The 16,170-nt window shown below is 54.8% G+C and overlaps 1 protein-coding gene across 1 annotated transcript in view; it reads right to left on the bottom strand.

Annotated features, from left to right (window-relative positions):
- Positions 1–13,056, bottom strand: part of LOC119954765 — a 108,757-nt gene extending 95,701 nt beyond the window's left edge. The window contains exons 1-2 of the mRNA XM_038780305.1: positions 13,003–13,056; positions 12,459–12,574 (exon numbers count right to left, since the gene is read on the bottom strand). The gene's annotated coding sequence lies outside the window, so the exon portion shown is untranslated. The remainder of the gene's footprint in view (positions 1–12,458; positions 12,575–13,002) is intronic.
- Positions 13,057–16,170: the final 3,114 nt, after the last annotated feature.

A 16,170-nucleotide genomic window follows, 5' to 3' on the forward strand; every position in this document is an offset into this window, starting at 1 on the left:
CAAAAATGTGCAAATATCAATGTAAAACTAAATCTTCAATCAAACCATACTGCACAAGCACGCTCCTGTCCCATAGACACTACCCACCTATTTATACCTCCTACTCTACTCTAATCTCCCTCCTCCCCCCCCCCCCCCCCCCACCGCTGACGTTCACTCTCCCGCGAAGAAGTCGATGAATGGTTGCCACCTTCAGGCGAACCCCAGAACAGATCCCCTCAAGGCGAACTTAATTTTTTTCATACCCAGAAAACTTGACATGTCCGAAAGCCATAGTTTGGTCTTCGGGGGTTTTGAGTCCCTCCATGCCAGCAGTATTCGCCGCTGGGCTATCAGGGAAGCAAAGGCCAGAACATCGGCCTCTTTCTCTCCCTGGACTCCCGGGTCTTCCGAAACCCCGAAAATCGCCACCCCTGGACTCACCACCACCCTTGTTTTTAAGCACCCGGGATATGATCCCCGCAAATCACTCCCAGTACTCCTTAAGCCCAAAACATGAGTCCAAGACACCCACACATCTAGCACACTTGTCCTCTACCGCAAAGGATTTGCTCATCCAAGCTACCGTCATGTGGGCCCGGTGAACGACCTTAAATTGAATCAGGCCGAGCCTGGCACATGTTGCAGTTGAGTTTACCCTACTCAGGGCTTCTGCCCACAGCCCGTCCTCCATCTCCCCGCCAAGTTCCTCCTCCCATTTGAGTTTCAGTTCCTCCGTTTGGGACTCTACCCTCTCCTCTGGAGACTATTCTGTCTTGGATCCCTATTAGCGGGAGGCGTGGGAAGAATGGGACCTGTCTGCGGACAAAGTCCCGCATCTGTAAGTACATAGAATTTACAGTGCAGAAGGAGGCCATTCAGCCCATCGAGTCTGCACTGGCTCTTGGAAAGAGCACCCTACCCAAGGTCAACACCTCCACCCTATCCCCATAACCCAGTAACCCCACGCAACACTAAGGGCAATTTTGGACACTAAGGGCAATTTATCATGGCCAATCCACCTAACCTGCATATCTTTGGACTGTGGGAGGAAACCGGTGCACCCGGAGGAAACCCACGCACACACGGGGAGGATGTGCAGACTCCACACAGACAGTGACCCAAGCGGGAATCGAACCTGGGACCCTGGAGCTGTGAAGCGATTGTGCTATCCACAATGCTACCGTGCTGCCCATAAGTAGGCTATAAGGAGTACCTAAAGTAATTTCCCCTTACCAGTCCAAATTTCTCCTCCAAGCCCCTCAAACTCGCAAAGCTCCCCTCCAGGAACATATCACCCACCCTCCTCACCCCCGCCATGTTCGAAACCCTCCATCCGTTCCCGGGGGCAAATCGATGGTTATCACATACTGGAGCCCAGACAGACGCACCCACCTCCCCTACATGCTAATTCACTGGCCCCATATCCGCAGGCTGCCCCTACTACCGGGCTGGTGGAGCACCTGGCCGGTGACAGCGGTAGGGGAGCCGTGACCAGGGCTGCCAAACTGGTGCCCCTGCACGAAGCTGCCTCCACCCGCTCCCAGATAGACCCCGTACCAACCATCCACTTCCTTATCATGGCTAGGTTAGGCGCCCAGAAGTAGTTGATCAGATTCGGCAATGCCAGCCCTCCCTCGCTGCGGCTCCGTTCAAGCATCGCCTTCTTCACCCGCGGGGATTTTCCCGCCCAGACAAAGCTCATGATGATTTTGCCAGTCCTTTTGAAGGACCGTGGGATAAAGATCGGGAGGCACTGGAAGATGAAATGGAATCTAGGGAGGATTGTCATCTTTACCTTTTGCACCCTCCCCGCCAGTGACAGCGGGAGTGCATCCCATCTCCAAAACTCCCTCTTCATTTGTTCCACCACTCTAGTCAAATTTATCTTGTGCAACCTGCCCCAGTCTCGTGCCACCTGTATCCCCAAGTACCGGAAACTTTCCTCAACCAGCCTAAATAGCAGCTCCTTCAGTCTATTCTCCTGGCCCCTTGCCTGCACCACAAACATCTCACTCTTGGCCATATTTAATTTGCACCCTGTCAACCGGCCAAACTTTCTCAATGTTTCCAGTATATTGTCCATCCCGGCCAGTGGGTCCGACACATACAGGAGCAGGTCGTCCACATAGAGAGAGACCCTATGTCCCCCCCCCCCCCCCCCCCCCCCCCCCCCCCCCCCCCCTCCAGAGTCATTCCCTTCCACCCCTTTGCAGCTCTCAACGCAATCGCCAACGGCTCTATGGCCAGCGCGAACAGCAACGGGGAGATTGGGCATCCCTGTCTGGTCCCACGATGTCGTCTGAAATAATCTGACATTATCCTGTTTGCCCTAACGCTAGCTTTTGGGGCCTGATACAATAGTCTGACCCAATTAACCAGTCCCTCCCCGAACCCAAACCGTCCAAGCACCTCCCACAAATAGCCCCACTCCACCCGGTCGAAGGCCTTCTCAGTGTCCATTGCCACCACTACCTCCACCTCCTTGCCTGTCGGGGCATCATGATCACATTAAGCAATCTTCCCAAGTTGGCTGTCAGCTGCCTGCCTTTCACAAATCCTGTCTGATCGTCCCCAATCACCTCCGATACACAGTCCTCAATTCTAATCGCCAGGACCTTGGCCAGGAGCTTGGCATCCACATTGATCAGGGAGATTGGCCTGTATGACCCGCAGGATTCCGGGTCCTTGTCCCGCTTCAATATCAGCGAGATGGTGGCTTACGACATCGGCGGCGGCAGGGTCCCTCTGTCCCTTGCCTCATTAAAAACCCTAGTCAAGACCGGTCCCACTATCTCTGAGAACTTTAAAAAACTCTCCTGGATATCCATTCGGCCCCGGGGCTTTCCCCGACTGCATGGCCTTTGGGCCCCCCAACATCTCCTCCGCTCTAATCGGGGCCCCCAGCCCGTCCACTAGTCCCCCGCCTACTTTTGGGAAGGTTAGTCTGTCCAGGAACCTTTTCATCTCCTCCGGCTCTTCCGGGGGTTCTGAAGTGTACAGCTTGCTATAGAAGTCCCAGAATACCTTATTCAGTCCTGCCGGGTCCTCCACTCTGCTCCCCTCCCCATCAATCGCTCTACTTATTTCCCTGGCCGCCTCCCTCTTCCTGAGTTGCTGCTCTCGCAATCTGCTGGCCTTCTCCCCATGCTCATACACTACTCCCCTCGCCTTCCTAAGTTGTTCCACGGCCCTACTCGTGGATAGAACACCCAGTTCCGCCTGCAGTCTCCGTCTCTCCCTGAGCAGGTCCGCTCCCGGGGACCCCGCATGCTCCTCGTCTATCCGATAAACTTCCCGAACCAATTTGTCCATTTCTGCTCTGTCCGCCCTGACCCTGTGAGCCCGAATTGAGATCAGCTCCCCCCTCACTACTGCCTTCAATGCCTCCCACAGGGTCGCTGCTGAAATCTCACCCGTATCGTTCACCTGCAGGTAGTTTTGCATACACTTCCGAAGTCTCTCACATATCCCCTCCTCTGACAACAATCCTACGTCTAACCTCCATTGCGGACGTTGGTAATTCACCCTCCCCGCCCTGCAGGTCTACCCAATGCGGGGCATGGTCCGAGATAGTGATTGCCGAGTATTCCCTATTCTTTACCTCCACTACACAGTCCCTGCTCAAGATAAAAAAATAAGTCCTAGAATATACCTTATGAACATGCGAGTAAAACGAGTAGCCCCTTCCCGTCGGCTGTCTGGCTCTCCATGGGTCCACTGCCCCCATTTGCTCCATGAACCCTTTCAGCTCCCTTGCCATTGCTGGGAGTCTACCCGTTCTGGGATACGACCGGTCCAGCCCCGGGTCAAGGACCGTATTAAAGTCCCCCCCCCATTATCAACATACGTGAGTCTAGGTCCGGGATCTTCCCCAGCACCTTTTTGATGAAGTCAACGTCGTCCCAGTTCGGAGCATATATGTTCACCGCACCACTCTTCTCCCCTCCAGTTTGCACCTTACCATAAGGAATCTGCCCCCGCCGTCTGCGACTACGCATTCCGCCTCAAATTGAACCCGCTTATTGATCATAACTCCTACCCCCTGGACTTAGAATCCAAGTCCATGGAAGACCTGGCTAATCTAGCCCTTCCTTAGCCTAGTCTGGTCAGACACTTTCAGATGTGTCTCCTGCAACATAATTACGTCCGCCCTCAGAGCCGGCAAATGCGCGAACACACGTGCCCTTTTAACTGGCCCATTTAGTCCCCTGACGTTGCAGGTGATCAGCCTGGTTGGGGGGCACAAAGCACCCCCAACCCCCCCCCCCCCCCATGCCGATCAGCCATAACCTTTCTTGGGCCCGCCCCCAGCCCGTGCGCCACGCCATTCTTGGCTCGCCTCTTGGCCGCCTCCACCCCCGACCTCCTTTCCATTACCTACTTCAGATCCCCCCCACATCAGCAGAATAGCACACCCCCCCCCCCTCCCCCTCCAGCAACATCCGACAAGCAAAATAATTTAACCTTTAACTGTGTTGTTATCTGTTACACTTCTTTCAATCTAAAAGTCTTACTCGGATGTTAAAGATTTGGACACCCCCCCCCCCTTCCCCCCCCAGTCACTCCCTTCCACCCCTTTGCAGTCTCAACGCAATCGCCAACGGCTCTATGGCCAGCGCGAACAGCAACGGGGAGATTGGGCATCCCTGTCTGGTCCCGCGATGTCGTCTGAAATAATCTGACATTATCCTGTTTGCCCTAACGCTAGCTATTGGGGCCTGATACAATAGTCTGACCTAATTAACCAGTCCCTCCCCGAACCCAAACCGTCCAAGCACCTCCCACAAATAGCCCCACTCCACCCGGTCGAAGGCCTTCTCAGTGTCCATTGCCACCACTACCTCCACCTCCTTGCCTGTCGGGGCATCATGATCACATTAAGCAATCTTCCCAAGTTGGCTGTCAGCTGCCTGCCTTTCACAAATCCTGTCTGATCGTCCCCAATCACCTCCGATACACAGTCCTCAATTCTAATCGCCAGGACCTTGGCCAGGAGCTTGGCATCCACATTGATCAGGGAGATTGGCCTGTATGACCCGCAGGATTCCGGGTCCTTGTCCCGCTTCAATATCAGCGAGATGGTGGCTTACGACATCGGCGGCGGCAGGGTCCCTCTGTCCCTTGCCTCATTAAAAACCCTAGTCAAGACCGGTCCCACTATCTCTGAGAACTTTAAAAAACTCTCCTGGATATCCATTCGGCCCCGGGGCTTTCCCCGACTGCATGGCCTTTGGGCCCCCCAACATCTCCTCCGCTCTAATCGGGGCCCCCAGCCCGTCCACTAGTCCCCCGCCTACTTTTGGGAAGGTTAGTCTGTCCAGGAACCTTTTCATCTCCTCCGGCTCTTCCGGGGGTTCTGAAGTGTACAGCTTGCTATAGAAGTCCCAGAATACCTTATTCAGTCCTGCCGGGTCCTCCACTCTGCTCCCCTCCCCATCAATCGCTCTACTTATTTCCCTGGCCGCCTCCCTCTTCCTGAGTTGCTGCTCTCGCAATCTGCTGGCCTTCTCCCCATGCTCATACACTACTCCCCTCGCCTTCCTAAGTTGTTCCACGGCCCTACTCGTGGATAGAACACCCAGTTCCGCCTGCAGTCTCCGTCTCTCCCTGAGCAGGTCCGCTCCCGGGGACCCCGCATGCTCCTCGTCTATCCGATAAACTTCCCGAACCAATTTGTCCATTTCTGCTCTGTCCGCCCTGACCCTGTGAGCCCGAATTGAGATCAGCTCCCCCCTCACTACTGCCTTCAATGCCTCCCACAGGGTCGCTGCTGAAATCTCACCCGTATCGTTCACCTGCAGGTAGTTTTGCATACACTTCCGAAGTCTCTCACATATCCCCTCCTCTGACAACAATCCTACGTCTAACCTCCATTGCGGACGTTGGTAATTCACCCTCCCCGCCCTGCAGGTCTACCCAATGCGGGGCATGGTCCGAGATAGTGATTGCCGAGTATTCCCTATTCTTTACCTCCACTACACAGTCCCTGCTCAAGATAAAAAAATAAGTCCTAGAATATACCTTATGAACATGCGAGTAAAACGAGTAGCCCCTTCCCGTCGGCTGTCTGGCTCTCCATGGGTCCACTGCCCCCATTTGCTCCATGAACCCTTTCAGCTCCCTTGCCATTGCTGGGAGTCTACCCGTTCTGGGATACGACCGGTCCAGCCCCGGGTCAAGGACCGTATTAAAGTCCCCCCCCCATTATCAACATACGTGAGTCTAGGTCCGGGATCTTCCCCAGCACCTTTTTGATGAAGTCAACGTCGTCCCAGTTCGGAGCATATATGTTCACCAGCACCACTCTTCTCCCTTCCAGTTTGCCCCTTACCATAAGGAATCTGCCCCCGCCGTCTGCGACTACGCATTCCGCCTCAAATTGAACCCGCTTATTGATCATAACTCCTACCCCCTGGACTTAGAATCCAAGTCCATGGAAGACCTGGCTAATCTAGCCCTTCCTTAGCCTAGTCTGGTCAGACACTTTCAGATGTGTCTCCTGCAACATAATTACGTCCGCCCTCAGAGCCGGCAAATGCGCGAACACACGTGCCCTTTTAACTGGCCCATTTAGTCCCCTGACGTTGCAGGTGATCAGCCTGGTTGGGGGGCACAACCCACCCCCAACCCCCCCCCCCCCCCCCATGCCGATCAGCCATAACCTTTCTTGGGCCCGCCCCCAGCCCGTGCGCCACGCCATTCTTGGCTCGCCTCTTGGCCGCCTCCACCCCCGACCTCCTTTCCATTACCTACTTCAGATCCCCCCCACATCAGCAGAATAGCACACCCCCCCCCCCTCCCCCTCCAGCAACATCCGACAAGCAAAATAATTTAACCTTTAACTGTGTTGTTATCTGTTACACTTCTTTCAATCTAAAAGTCTTACTCGGATGTTAAAGATTTGGACACCCCCCCCCCCCCCGCAGGGAACCTCACCCCAAGAGAACACCCCAGGGACAAAATCTCCCCCCCCCCAGCGGAGATCTCCAAGCAGAGGGCAGTGCCGGAGCGTTGCAAGGATATGCCTGGCCGTGTCCTGCTCCCACCTGAGGACTGTACTTACCTGTGCACCCAGTTGGGTGTGGGCTCTTCATCAGGTCCCTATTTGAAACGTCTTGTTGTCAACCCCACCAACATGATGGTGTGGGGGGGGGGGGGGGGGGGGGGGGGGGATTCGCTCTGGGTGGGTAGGGAATTTACTATGTGGCGGGGGGGGGGGGGGGGAGGCTAGCTAATGGCACATAAAAGTGTAATTGTATGCTAATGGGACTCCAGAATGGCATAAACCCCATTCTGTCATTGTTGAGGGTGGGGAGGGGATGCAGGGGAGAGAAAGGGGAGCATGACAATCTCAGTGGGAAATCCTGCCGGCGTATCAGCCGTTTTGGGATCCTGGTTGTATTCTCCCCATCCTGGCTTTCCTGTCTGCTGAAAACAGGGGACGGAGCCCCCCCCTCCCAAGTAAATTGCATAGACAGTGTAAATTCTCTGGAGTTCAGAGGAATTCAAGGGGATCTCACTGAAACATTCAAGGTTATGAAAGGACTCGACAGGGAGGTTTGGCCCTACGCCTGGATGGACACAGGCCCCTCCCACACGTAAAAATACCAGGGAAGTAGAACATGCTATTCACCCTTTAAAATCAACAGTTCAACATGACTCTTCCCATCACGATAAATATCAATAAAATGTTTTTTTGTGTAACTATGTACACAATTGTAAATAGGGAATTTGATTACGAAGACCATGCTCACAAAGCCTGCAATATATATATATAAAAAAACATTGTTGATGTGACTATTGATCAAGTTCTTTCTTTCTTATTATTTTTGTGCTGTGTAAATTTTGATACTAGTGTTAAAATTCCAATTAAAAATACTTTTCCGGGCGGTGCAGTGGTTAGCACTACTGTCTCACGGCGGTACCGAGGATCCGGGTGACTGTCCGTGTGGAGTTTTCACATTCTCCCCGTGTCTGCGTGGGTCTCACCCCCACAACGCAAAAAATGTGCAGGATTGGCCACGCTAAATTGCCCCTTAATTAGGAAAAAAAAAACTTTTCGAAAATGAAGGGACTTGACTGGGGCCAGAATTTCCAGCCATTGCGATTCACTTTTCCTTCTGGCAGTGTAACCTCGCCAGTGGGTATTGCTGGGGGAGGATCTGCATCGTATGAAACAGACTAAAGTGCAACAAAATGCTTAAATCGACAATCAGCTAGATCGTAGCTCAGTGTCAGGAAACCAGAACATGCAATAAATCGCAATGTTGTGATTTGGCTCAGTGACATTTACAATCCACAAAGAGCAGCTGCCTTCCTCCCACTCATACTTATTCCCACCCTGCCCCCACATTCCTCTATTCCCAACTCCCTCATCTATCGGAGTCATCATTCACTGGTTTGAGCTAGAGAGAGGCCCAGTGATGTCAACAAAGGTTGGAGTAGCCCTTAGTAGGCCTGGGAGCAGGGAAATTCAGAGAGAGTCCTCAATGGATGCAGGCATTGCAGGAGAAGATCGAAATATTAAAAGGGGAGAGAGAGAGATGGGGGGGAGAGGGTAGAGAACAGCCAAAGAGAGGGAGGGAAAGAGAGAGTAAGAGAGTGGAGAATTGAGAGAACAGCCAGAGAGGGGAACAGCAGGAGATCTGGAAGAAGAGGTAGACACGACAGAGACTCAAGACAGAGTCTAATGTTATTTTTGGACATCAGATAGCCAAACTCGCACAAGGTTAGTTTACCAACTTTATCAATAGTCCTCCAAAACAGAATTAAAGTTACCCAGTAGCTTTGCTCACTGAACTCTGCCCTTCTTGTTGCCCATTCAGCCTGCCTTGATTCCTTTGCCATCTCATGCTGTCAGCCTCACGGCTTACAGACATGATTCACCGAAAAGAGAACAAAGTCCCATAGCGAGCGCATTTAGCACACAGTGCCGAGAAACACATGGCTATTCAACGCCACTCGCATTGTGCATTGTACAGTATAAGGGGCCTCAATGGGGAACATGTGATTGTGGCCGCGCATAGCACCGTTTGTATAGTGTGGAGCTCCACTCGTCGGAACTCCCCAGTGTACCAAGAGATCGCCAACCTTCCCCCGGAACAATGGCCCCACCCCACATCCCCTCCGACACCCACAAAGGGCACCCCAGCCAAATCACGCATGCACAAAAATGCCAGCTTGTCAGTGCCGACCTGCACCCCAGCAATGCCAAGCTGTCACCGAGGTGGCACTGCCAGGGTGCCAATGTGGCACTGCCAGGGTGTCCAGGTGGCACTGCCAGGGTGTCCAGGTGGCACTGCCAGGGTGCCCAGGTGGCACCGCCAGGGTGCCCAGGTGGCACCGCCGATGTGGCACTACCATGGTGCCCGGTGGCACTGCCAGGGTGCTAAGGTGGCACTGCCAGGGTGCTACGGTGGCACTGCCAGGGTGCCACGTTGGCACTTCCAGGGTGCCCAGGTGGCACTGCCAGGGTGCCCGGGCACCACCCTGCCCAAAGTGCATGCAGCTGGGGTGGTCCGGTCCCCTGGGAGACACCCCCCCCCCCCCAGGTCTGGTCCCGAGGTGAAGGGGGTGTATCCCAAAGTCTCAGGTACCTCAGCTGCACATAGAGTGAGGCTAGCTGTCTGGCTGTAATATGCAGATTTGCTCAAAAGTGATCCTGCTCACAATGAGCGGGATTTACACTGAATCTTGTGAGGTGTTGCGAGCCGGGTAGATCCCGGGAGCGGGGTCTCCCAGCTTTTATCGGCTACATGCGCCGCGTGGCGAGCTGCTTTTCCGGCTCAGCATACACCGTGTCAGTTGATTTGGATGCATTTCTCTCTGTCCCTTCGTCTAATTCATGAATACAGATTGTAAACAGCCGAGTCTCCAGCCCTGATGCTTGTGACACTCCCATAGTTAGTGTCTGCCAACTGGAAAATCTTCTTGGTTGAACATCTGAAATTCTGAACTAGCCCACGAAATTCTGCCCCTCACTGAAGAATGCTCTTATCTCACACACATACTGGACATGTACCAGATGGACCTAGCCCATCCAGGCGGAATACATCCCTTCCTGCACAATATCAACAGATCAGAGTGAGGTAGTTAGTTTGTCAGACACTCTACCCAGGCATTCCATCACCAAAAAGTGCTGACATCACCGCCAAAAAAGGTTCAGTTATTCCCCATTAAAATACAGAGTCTAGCATTGCACAGCAGGCTGATTAAATTGCAGGTGAACGTACACAAAAATAGCTTAAATGGCCCGGCATACATAGCCTAAGACAAGTCGTCTCCCATTTAAAACTCCTCCCAAGTCCCCCACCAAAGTCTGCCCCCTCCTTGCCCCCCACTCCACCCTGTCCCCCAGTCACCCCCCCAACCCTTCTCCCCCTCACCCCCATCCTGCCCCTCACCCCATCCCCCTTCAACTCCCGCCCTGTCCCCTTCACCCACTCACCCCCCACCCCCAGGTCCTCCCTGTCACCCCCTCATCCTGTACCCCATCACCACCCCATTTCTCCATCCTGGCCCTCCTCATCCCCCTCACTATCCCACCTGCCCCCTCCCTCCTCCACCCTGCCCCTCCCTCCTTATGCCCCATCTTTCCCCCTCACCCCTCCACCCTGCTCCCCTTACCCCCTCCTCCCTTACACCTCCACCATGCACCCTCCCCCCACCCCTTCCCTCTCCCTCCCCACCCACCCTGCCCCCTTCCCCACCTTGTCCCCTGCCTCCCCCATCCTAACCCCTCCCTCCCCTCTCCCCCACCCTGTCCCCTCTCCCTCTCCCCCACTCCCCCCCCCCAACTCTCCCTTCCCCCCACCCTGCCGCCTCGCTCCCCCAGCCTGTCCCCCTCCCCCCACCCTGTCCCCCGCCCCTATGTCGGGCTGGGGTTCTCTCTTTTCATTCTCGTGCCCCGCTTGGTCTGTCCCGACCGCCTCAATAGCCAGTGTGCCAGCCCGGAGTGCACACACACCCCCTGCCCCCTCACTCCCTCCCCAGCCCGGAGTGCACACACACCCCCTGCCCCCCTCCCTCCCTCCCCCTCCCCAGCCCGGAGTGCACACACAGCCCCTGCCCCCTCCCTCCCCCTCCCCGGAGTGCACACACACCCCCTGCCCCCTCCCTCCCCCTCCCCAGCCCGGAGTGCACACACACCCCCTGCCCCCCTCCCCCTCCCCAGCCCGGAGTGCACACACACCCCCTGCCCCCCTCCCTCCCTCCCCCTCCCCAGCCCGGAGTGCACACACACCCCCTGCCCCCCCCCCCCCCCGGAGTGCACACACACCCCCTGCCCCCTCCCCAGCCCGGAGTGCACACACACCCCCTGCCCCCCTCCCTCCCCCTCCCCAGCCCCCTACCCAGCCCGGAGTGCACACACACCCCCTGCCCCCTCCCTCCCCCTCCCCAGCCCGGAGTGCACACACACCCCCTGCCCCCCTCCCTCCCCCTCCCCATCCCGGAGTGCACACACACCCCCTGCCCCCCTCCCTCCCCCTCCCCAGCCCCCTGCCCAGCCCGGAGTGCACACACACCCCCTGCCCCCTCCCTCCCTCCCCAGCCCGGAGTGCACGCACACCCCCTGCCCCCCTCCCTCCCCCTCCCCAGCCCGGAGTGCACACACACCCCCTGCCCCCCTCCCTCCCCCTCCCCCGCCCCCTGCCCAGCCCGGAGTGCACACACACCCCCTGCCCCCTCCCTCCCCCTCCCCAGCCCGGAGTGCACACACCCCCTGCCTCCTCCCCCTCTCCAGCCCGGAGTGCACACACACCCCCTCCCTCCCTCCCCAGCCCGGAGTGCACACACACCCCCTGCCCCCCTCCCTCCCCCTTCCCAGCCCGGAGTGCACACACACCCCCTGCCCCCCTCCCTCCCCCTCCCCAGCCCGGAGTGCACACACACCCCCTGCCCCCTCCCTCCCCAGCCCGGAGTGCACACACACCCCCTGCCACCTCCCTCCCCAGCCCGGAGTGCACACACACCCCCTGCCCCCTCCCTCCCTCCCTCTCCCCAGCCCGGAGTGCACACACACCCCCTGCCCCCCTCCCCAGCCCGGAGTGCGCACACACCCTCTGCCCCCTCCCTCCCCACCTCCACAACCCTCCCCCCCCCCAACCCCCTCCCTCCCCAGCCCCCAAACCCTCTCCCTCCCCAGCCCCCAAACCCTCTCCCCCCCCAACCCCCAAACCCTCTCCCCCCCCAACCCCCAAACCCTCTCCCCCCCCAGCCCCCTCCCTCCCCAGCCCCCGCCAGCCCGGAGTGCAAACACACACTGGCTGCCGCCGGGGGAACTTCACAAGATCGCCAGGAAATAGCAACACTTTGGTCATCCTTGCGGCCAAAACAGCCCGAGCAGGAAAGACAGCCGGAATAACCCCCGGGGCAGGGGAATGGTCTGTATTTCGGATCACTTTGGCTGAGACCACAGATAATGTGCACGATTTGTGGGCGAAAAGACCCCACCTGGGGTACTTGCTGTAACTCACCATCGTCACAGGGCAAAGTCATAGTCAGAAGTGCAATCGTTTAAAAAGATGTCCCAGCACCGACTTTCTGATCAGCTGGAGCCTTGGTGTTCCCAGCTCACACAACGGGAACCTGCCTGGGTGAGACAGAGCGAGAGAGAGAGACACACACACAGTTAATAACGCCTTCCTCCTGAAAACCAGCAACCTGAAGCCAGCAGGGAAATGAATGAATATCCAAAGGGGGCTGACATAGGCTGGATTTCGACTGGGGTGGGGGTGGGTGGGGGTTGCAAAGAACCTGCTTGCAAAAATAAAAGGCAGCAGCAGAAACTTAGCTGCACCTACCCAGCTCCTCCCACAAAGACCTCAGAAATTAACATTCAATTCACAACTTTACACAACAGTCTACTGATATATATATATTTTGACAATCAAATGCAAAGGTATTTAAAAATAAAGATAGCTTCATCTGACAATATTTTATCAGTTACAGAAAACGCAATAAAAGGCACTCGCTTGAAGTAGAAGATGCAATAATATAAGTAGGAAATCTAAAGCTTACCACATGCTCTTTGCACGCCCTAACGTGGTTTGCAAAAAGGTCTACAGACTTCAAGCCCTTATTTACATATCATGGCACAAAAGTCACATGACTGCCAACGTCAATGTTGAAAGGCTTTTATCCTAACAACCCCTTTTCTCGAGAAATTTGCATACACTATCATTTGCAAGGTCCACCCAGAGAATAGTCACACACCAGCAAAATAACTGCTTGTTCTTTATAGTCAATCAGCCACAGTTTTGTCTGTTCCCTGTCACTTCGCACAGGCAGGGCAGAGGATTCACCTCCACTGTGGGGTGCAGCACTGTTGCTTCACAGCGCCAGGGACCCAGGTTCGATTCCCAGTTTGGGTCACTATCTGAGCGGAGTCTGCACGTCCCCCCCATGTCTGCGTGGATTTCCTCTGGGTGCTCCGGTTTCCTCGCACAAGTCCCAAAAGACGTGCTTGTTCGGTGAATTGGACATTCTGAATTCCCCCTCTGTGTACCCAAACAGGCTCCGGAGTGTGGAGCTGTAAGGGGCTTTTCACAGTAGCTTCATTGAAGTGTTAATGTAAGCCTATTTGTGACAATGATAAAGATTACATGTATCTTGGAAGGAGTGGTAGCCACCAAGCAGAATAACTATAGATTTTTTTATTAACAGAATAACTATGCACAGAGAATAATAATGATAGTAAGAAGTCTTACAACACCAGGTTAAAGTCCAACAGGTTTGTTTCAAACACGAGCTTCCACATAATAATAATGATGCAACCAATGACTTCAACTCCAGTTGCCAGACTGCCCCAGGGGAACTGGCGCTCAGCCATGAGACCCAAGCTTAGCCCCAGCCCGGTCCCGCCTCTTAAAGGTGCTCACTGCCATGTCCCTCCCCTTTAAGTCTCTTATTAACACATACCATCAAAAATATAAACTATTTTCTTTAGCGCAGTCCATTGTAAAGTCAGTCTGTCAGGAGATTTCCTGTCCAACACGGGTGTAGAAGTGGATTTCATTTGGAACTTCGCTGATAGGGTTAATATAACAGTTCTGAAAAGCTCTGTGAAAGAGATGTCAACAGGTCAAGGGATGAAATAAAGGGAGCGTGTTCTGACCGGAATCTGTGAAAGCAGAGATGTCAGAAGGTCATGGGATGGAAAAAGGGGAGTATGGCTTTGGTACCATTTAAGGTTCTGACCCGCATCTGTGAAAGCAGAGATGTCAGAAGGTCATGGGATGGAAAAAGGCGAGTGCGGCTTTAGTACCATTTAATGTTCTGACCCGCATCTGTGAAAGCAGAGAGGTCAAAAAGTCAAAGAATGACTTCCGGTTGCGGCTATGACCAGCTAAGTCGCACGTTTGGCTGCTCCTGCGAGGAAGGTGTTTTCGGGCCGATTGGAGGGCCCCTAACGGCGCTGGAACGACGATTCCCGGTGGGGGAAGGTTCCCAGAAGAGAACCCTGCAAAATTTATGGTTGTCACCCGAAGTGGGGCAGAAAAAAAAGCGGCAGCAGCTCCCCGAAAAAAGCGGGGGGAGAAACCCAAAATGGCGGCCGGCGGCGCACCCGAGGACTGGAGGAAATGGGCGGAGGAGCAGCAGGCCGTTCTCCTGCGCTTCTTCACGGAGCTGAAAGTGGAGCTGCTGGAGTCGATGAACGCGACGACCACCAGGCTGATGGGAGCACAGGCGACCCAAGAGGCGTCAATTCGGGAGCTGCAGCAGGAGATGGCTGTGAGGGAGGAGGAGGCCACGGTCCTCGTGGGAAAGGTGGAGGTGCACGAGGCACTCCACCTGAAATGGCAAAACCGACTGGAGGAGATGGATATCCGCATGAGGCGGAAAAACCTGAGGATCCTGGGCCTGGCAGAAGGGCTGGAGGGGTCGGACCTCCCGAGGTATGTGGCAGAAATGCTGGGCTCACTGATGGGGGCAGGGGCCGTCCCTTCGCCCCTGGAGCTGGAGGAGGCCTACAGAGTAATGGCCAGGAAGCCAAGAGCAAACGAACCCCCGAGGGCGGTGCTGGTTCGGTTCCAGCGATTCAGTGACCGGGAGAGGGTGCTGAGGTGGGCCAAGAGAGAGAGGAGCAGCAAATGGGAGAACTCGACGGTGAGGATTTACCAGGACTGGAGTGCGGAGGTGGCAAAGCGGCGGGCCCGGTTCAACCGGACGAAGGCGGTGCTGCATGCCAAGAGAATCAGATTCGGGATGCTGCAGCCAGCGCGCTTGTGGGTGACCTATAAGGACCAGCACCACTATTTCGAGTCCCCGGAGGAGGCGTGGGCCTTTGTCCAGGAAGAGAAGCTGGACTCGAACTAGAACCAGGGGATACTTGGCGGTCGTTGCCGCTCTGGTACTTTAAGCTGGACACGTGGCTTTCGTCTGGTTGGATTTTCACGTGGCTGTATTTTTGGACCCCTTTTTTTCTCTCTACCAGTTTTTTTTTAATTTTTTCTGTTATTTATAATGTTATGTTGGGGGGGGCGGGGTGGGGGGGGGGAGTGCCGGGGGTATGTGTTTCTTGTGGGGTTTTCTTTTTATCGGTGTGGGATCGGGGACGGGGGTGGAACTGAAGATGGAGGGGTGGGGAGTGGCAGGGCGAAAGCGCGGGCTTTCCTCAATGTAGAAGTGGATTTCATTTGGAACTTCGCTGATAGGGTTAATATAACAGTTCTGAAAAGCTCTGTGAAAGAGATGTCAACAGGTCAAGGGATGGAATATAGGGAGTGTGGCATTGGTACTAATTAATGTTCTGACCGGCATCTGTAAAAGCAAAGATGTCAGAAGGTTGTGGGATGGAATATAGGGAGTGTGACTTTGGTACTAATTAATGTTCTGACCCGTATCTGTAAAAGCAGAGAGGTCAAAAAGGCAAAGAATGGAATGAATGGGAACCGTTACTTTATTGTAGAGATAACATAATTAAGCTCGTTTGACCAGTTGGAACAAATAAACATTGAAATGTAAGAGGGACTGTCTTTGGAGTGAGTTGAGCCATATGGCCATGGGACACAAAAACCTTTGTATTAATATTGATAGTGACTTGTGCTAATGATTATGTCAAAAATAACCTCCCGACCTCGAAGAATAATTCCATATATGTACATGTTCTGGATCCTTGCCAAATCATAGGTGTATCTAGGAATTTAAAGGGACCACCCCTAAGCTGTAAGATGTATAAAGATACCG

Source organism: Scyliorhinus canicula, chromosome 20, assembly GCF_902713615.1.
Source record: "Scyliorhinus canicula chromosome 20, sScyCan1.1, whole genome shotgun sequence".
Lineage (NCBI taxonomy): Eukaryota > Metazoa > Chordata > Chondrichthyes > Carcharhiniformes > Scyliorhinidae > Scyliorhinus > Scyliorhinus canicula.